This window comes from Anabas testudineus, chromosome 2 (assembly GCF_900324465.2).
Source record: "Anabas testudineus chromosome 2, fAnaTes1.2, whole genome shotgun sequence".
Taxonomy (NCBI): domain Eukaryota; kingdom Metazoa; phylum Chordata; class Actinopteri; order Anabantiformes; family Anabantidae; genus Anabas; species Anabas testudineus.
In genome coordinates, this window is record NC_046611.1 from 12,537,369 (window position 1) to 12,542,368 (window position 5,000).

The 5,000-nt window shown below is 50.4% G+C and overlaps 9 non-coding genes across 9 annotated transcripts; all 9 read right to left on the minus strand.

Annotated features, from left to right (window-relative positions):
• Window positions 1-268: 268 nt before the first annotated feature.
• Window positions 269-387, minus strand: LOC113164986. Its single transcript, XR_003299092.1, has one exon. It is a non-coding gene; the product is annotated as a 5S ribosomal RNA (ribosomal RNA).
• Window positions 388-822: 435 nt separating this feature from the next.
• LOC113164981 lies at window positions 823-941 on the minus strand. The gene has a single exon (XR_003299087.1). It is a non-coding gene; the product is annotated as a 5S ribosomal RNA (ribosomal RNA).
• A 107-nt stretch (window positions 942-1,048) lies between these two features.
• Window positions 1,049-1,120, minus strand: trnad-guc. The gene has a single exon. It is a non-coding gene; the product is annotated as a tRNA-Asp (tRNA).
• An 897-nt stretch (window positions 1,121-2,017) lies between these two features.
• LOC113164989 lies at window positions 2,018-2,136 on the minus strand. Its single transcript, XR_003299095.1, has one exon. It is a non-coding gene; the product is annotated as a 5S ribosomal RNA (ribosomal RNA).
• Window positions 2,137-2,571: 435 nt separating this feature from the next.
• LOC113164984 lies at window positions 2,572-2,690 on the minus strand. Its single transcript, XR_003299090.1, has one exon. It is a non-coding gene; the product is annotated as a 5S ribosomal RNA (ribosomal RNA).
• A 107-nt stretch (window positions 2,691-2,797) lies between these two features.
• On the minus strand, window positions 2,798-2,869 carry trnad-guc. The gene has a single exon. It is a non-coding gene; the product is annotated as a tRNA-Asp (tRNA).
• A 602-nt stretch (window positions 2,870-3,471) lies between these two features.
• LOC113164983 lies at window positions 3,472-3,590 on the minus strand. Its single transcript, XR_003299089.1, has one exon. It is a non-coding gene; the product is annotated as a 5S ribosomal RNA (ribosomal RNA).
• A 733-nt stretch (window positions 3,591-4,323) lies between these two features.
• LOC113164987 lies at window positions 4,324-4,442 on the minus strand. Its single transcript, XR_003299093.1, has one exon. It is a non-coding gene; the product is annotated as a 5S ribosomal RNA (ribosomal RNA).
• Window positions 4,443-4,549: 107 nt separating this feature from the next.
• Window positions 4,550-4,621, minus strand: trnad-guc. The gene has a single exon. It is a non-coding gene; the product is annotated as a tRNA-Asp (tRNA).
• Window positions 4,622-5,000: the final 379 nt, after the last annotated feature.

The window sequence follows — 5,000 nt, forward strand, 5'->3', positions numbered from 1 at the left end:
GTTGACTTCCGTCACGTCAATGTAGTGGAGCAAAAAGGAGATCACTTCTCTCTGGCCACCTCCAACTGGCAACGTTGAACAGTCGTCACAACTGGACCACGGATGACAGGTTTTCTCGCTGCATTTGGTCTGCACAGCATTTATGTATTTGTCCCTTGTTTAGTGATGAAAAATGCGTTACCTCCCTGTGTTTTGGAATCTCACTTGGTATTGAGCCAGCGACAGGACCCTCTTGTGTGTGTAAAGACAAGCGGAGGCAAAAGAGAAAAGCTTACAGCACCTGGTATTCCCAGGCGGTCTCCCATCTAAGTACTAATAAGGCCCTACCCTGCTTGGCTTCCGAGATCGGATGAGATCGGGCGTGTTCAGGGTGGTATGGCCGTAAGTGAAACCCTGTCTTGCCAAGGGCCTTTTCAAACGGGATATCGTGTCAGGCTTTTGGCCTCGTTGACTTCCATCACTTCCATGTAGAGGAGATCACTTCTGTCTCACGTGTAGTGAGGCGGCATGGGAGGGTGGCAAGTGGATAGGAGCCCAAAATACATCTAACTCATACTAAAGCACAGCAATTATCAAAGTGTGCTCTGTTACAGACAGCGTACTTTCCCATCCTTGCCTGCCACGGTGTAAGTTGTATTACCATCTTCAGGGCTTCCCACCCAGGTTGTTTAAACGTACTTTCGGGTTTGAGCATTGCCATGTTTGTCTCTTGTGTAGTGACCAAAAATGCGTTACCTCCCTGTGTTTTGGAATCTCCCTTGGTATTGAGCCAGCGACAGCACCCTCTGGTGTGTGTAAAGACAAGCGGAGGCAAAAGAGAAAAGCTTACAACACCTGGTATTCCCAGGCAGTCTCCCATCCAAGTACTAACCAGGCCCGACCCTGCTTGGCTTCCGAGATCGGACGAGATCGGGCGTGTTCAGGGTGGTATGGCCGTAAGTGAAAGCCTTTCCTGCCAAGGGCCGTTTTAAACAGAAAATCGTGTCAGGCACCTGTCTTTTAGAGGCCAGGGAAAAACAAAAGCAAGCAGTAAGAAAAGCGTAAAGCACTCCCCGTCGGGGAATCGAACCCCGGTCTTCCGCGTGACAGGCGGAGATACTGTCCACTATACTAACGAGGAGGGGTGCTGGCGTGTCGCTTGACCACGGCCCGCCGTTCCGAGCACTCTTGCCGGTATTCGGGCGGGACGAGGAAGACTCAGTTGTCCGCGCCAATTGCCCACCACTTGTTATTTATTGAACTTTGAAAGCGACTAACAACCCCAGGGACCGTGCAGGGCGCAGCGGACGGTGAAACGGCACGGTGGGGCATGTCGAGGAAGGTGGGGGGGGCGGGACTGGACTGCTTTCCGGTCCCCTGCTACTGACTGCTTGAGCTGCTTCCGGTAGACTCACTTACCTTTTTGAGTTATGTTGCTTTTTGTTTGTTTGCTTGTTTGCTTGATTTGGGTTTGCCATTAGCATTAGCCTTTCTACATTTTCCTACCGTACCAACGCATGTCTATCATCAGCCAAACTATGAGAACTACTGTCCGGCCAATTTTTACATGATCCCAACCAGGTTGTTTAAACATACCTTCAGGTTCCAGCATTTACCTATTTGTCTCTTGTTTAGTGACGATAAATACGTTACCTCCCTGTGTTTTGGAATCTCACTTGGTATTGAACCAGCTACAGCACCCTCTGGTATTTGTAAAGACAAGCGGAGGCAAAAGAGAAAAGCTTACAGCACCTGGTATTTGTTGGCCTCGTTGACTTCCGTCACGTCAATGTAGTGGAGCAAAAAGGAGATCACTTCTCTCTGGCCACCTCCAACTGGCAACGTTGAACAGTCGTCACAACTGGACCACGGATGACAGGGTTTCTCGCTGCATTTGGTCTGCACAGCATTAATGTATTTGTCCCTTGTTTAGTGATGAAAAATGCGTTACCTCCCTGTGTTTTGGAATCTCACTTGGTATTGAACCAGCGACAGGACCCTCTGGTGTGTGTAAAGACAAGCGGAGGCAAAAGAGAAAAGCTTACAGCACCTGGTATTCCCAGGCGGTCTCCCATCCAAGTACTAAGAAGGCCCTACCCTGCTTGGCTTCTGAGATCAGATGAGATCGGGCGTGTTCAGGGTGGTATGGCCGTAAGCGAAACCCTCTCTTGCCAAGGGCCTTTTCAAACGGGATATCGTGTCAGGCTTTTGGCCTCGTTGACTTCCATCACTTCCATGTAGAGGAGATCACTTCTGTCTCACGTGTAGTGAGGCGGCATGGGAGGGTGGCAAGTGGATAGGAGCCCAAAATACATCTAACTCATACTAAAGCACAGCAATAATCAAAGTGTGCTCTGTTACAGACAGCGTACTTTCCCATCCTTGCCTGCCACGGTGTAAGTTGTATTACCATCTTCAGGGCTTCCCACCCAGGTTGTTTAAACGTACTTTCGGGTTTGAGCATTGGCATGTTTGTCTCTTGTGTAGTGACGAAAAATGCGTTACCTCCCTGTGTTTTGGAATCTCCCTTGGTATTGAGCCAGCGACAGCACCCTCTGGTGTGTGTAAAGACAAGCGGAGGCAAAAGAGAAAAGCTTACAACACCTGGTATTCCCAGGCAGTCTCCCATCCAAGTACTAACCAGGCCCAACCCTGCTTGGCTTCCGAGATCGGACAAGATCGGGCGTGTTCAGGGTGGTATGGCCGTAAGCGAAAGCCTCTCCTGCCAAGGGCCGTTTTAAACAGAAAATCGTGTCAGGCACCTGTCTTTTAGAGGCCAGGGAAAAACAAAAGCAAGCAGTAACAAAAGCGTAAAGCACTCCCCGTCGGGGAATCGAACCCCGGTCTTCCGCGTGACAGGCGGAGATACTGTCCACTATACTAACGAGGAGGGGTGCTGGTGTGTCGCTTGACCACGGCCCGCCGTTCCGAGCACTCTTGCCGGTATTCGGGCGGGACGAGGAAGCCTCAGTTGTCCGCGCCAATTGCCCACCACTTGTTATTTATTGAACTTTGAAAGCGACTAACAACCCCAGGGACCGTGCAGGGCGCAGCGGACGGTGAAACGGCACGGTGGGGCATGTCGAGGAAGGTGGGGGGGGGGGCGGGAGTGGACTGCTTTCCGGTCCCCTGCTACTGACTGCTTGAGCTGCTTCCGGTAGACTCACTTACCTTTTTGAGTTATGTTGCTTTTTGTTTGTTTGCTTGTTTGCTTGATTTGGGTTTGCCATTAGCATTAGCCTTTCTACATTTTCCTACCGTACCAACGCATGTCTATCATCAGCCAAACTATGAGAACTACTGTCCGGCCAATTTTTACATGATCCCAACCAGGTTGTTTAAACAAACCTTCAGGTTCCAGCATTTACCTATTTGTCTCTTGTTTAGTGACGATAAATACGTTACCTCCCTGTGTTTTGGAATCTCACTTGGTATTGAACCAGCGACAGGACCCTCTGGTGTGTGTAAAGACAAGCGGAGGCAAAAGAGAAAAGCTTACAGCACCTGGTATTCCCAGGCGGTCTCCCATCCAAGTACTAAGAAGGCCCTACCCTGCTTGGCTTCCGAGATCAGATGAGATCGGGCGTGTTCAGGGTGGTATGGCCGTAAGCGAAACCCTCTCTTGGCAAGGGCCTTTTCAAACGGGATATCGTGTCTGGCTTTTGGCCTCGTTGACTTCCATCACTTCCATGTAGAGGAGATCACTTCTGTCTCACGTGTAGTGGGGCGGCATGGGAGGGTGGCAAGTGGATAGGAGCCCAAAATACATCTAACTCATACTAAAGCACAGCAATTATCAAAGTGTGCTCTGTTACAGACAGCGTACTTTCCCATCCTTGCCTGCCACGGTGTAAGTTGTATTACCATCTTCAGGGCTTCCCACCCAGGTTGTTTAAACGTACTTTCGGGTTTGAGCATTGCCATGTTTGTCTCTTGTGTAGTGACGAAAAATGCGTTACCTCCCTGTGTTTTGGAATCTCACTTGGTATTGAACCAGCTACAGCACCCTCTGGTATTTGTAAAGACAAGCGGAGGCAAAAGAGAAAAGCTTACAGCACCTGGTATTTGTTGGCCTCGTTGACTTCCGTCACGTCAATGTAGTGGAGCAAAAAGGAGATCACTTCTCTCTGGCCACCTCCAACTGGAAACGTTGAACAGTCGTCACAACTGGACCACGGATGACAGGGTTTCTCGCTGCATTTGGTCTGCACAGCATTTATGTATTTGTCCCTTGTTTAGTGATGAAAAATGCGTTACCTCCCTGTGTTTTGGAATCTCCCTTGGTATTGAGCCAGCGACAGCACCCTCTGGTGTGTGTAAAGACAAGCGGAGGCAAAAGAGAAAAGCTTACAACACCTGGTATTCCCAAGCAGTCTCCCATCCAAGTACTAACCAGGCCCGACCCTGCTTGGTTTCCGAGATCGGAAGAGATCGGGCGTGTTCAGGGTGGTATGGCCGTAAGCGAAAGCCTTTCCTGCCAAGGGCCGTTTTAAACAGAAAATCGTGTCAGGCACCTGTCTTTTAGAGGCCAGGGAAAAACAAAAGCAAGCAGTAAGAAAAGCGTAAAGCACTCCCCGTCGGGGAATCGAACCCCGGTCTTCCGCATGACAGGCGGAGATACTGTCCACTATACTAACGAGGAGGGGTGCTGGCGTGTCGCTTGACCACGGCCCGCCGTTCCGAGCACTCTTGCCGGTATTCGGGCGGGACGAGGAAGCCTCAGTTGTCCGCGCCAATTGCCCACCACTTATTATTTATTGAACTTTGAAAGCGACTAACAACCCCAGGGACTGTGCAGGGCGCAGCGGACGGTGAAACGGCACGGTGGGGCATGTCGAGGAAGGTGGGGGGGGGCGGGACTGGACTGCTTTCCGGTCCCCTGCTACTGACTGCTTGAGCTGCTTCCGGTAGACTCACTTACCTTTTTGAGTTATGTTGCTTTTTGTTTGTTTGCTTGTTTGCTTGATTTGGGTTTGCCATTAGCATTAGCCTTTCTACATTTTCCTACCGTACCAACGCAT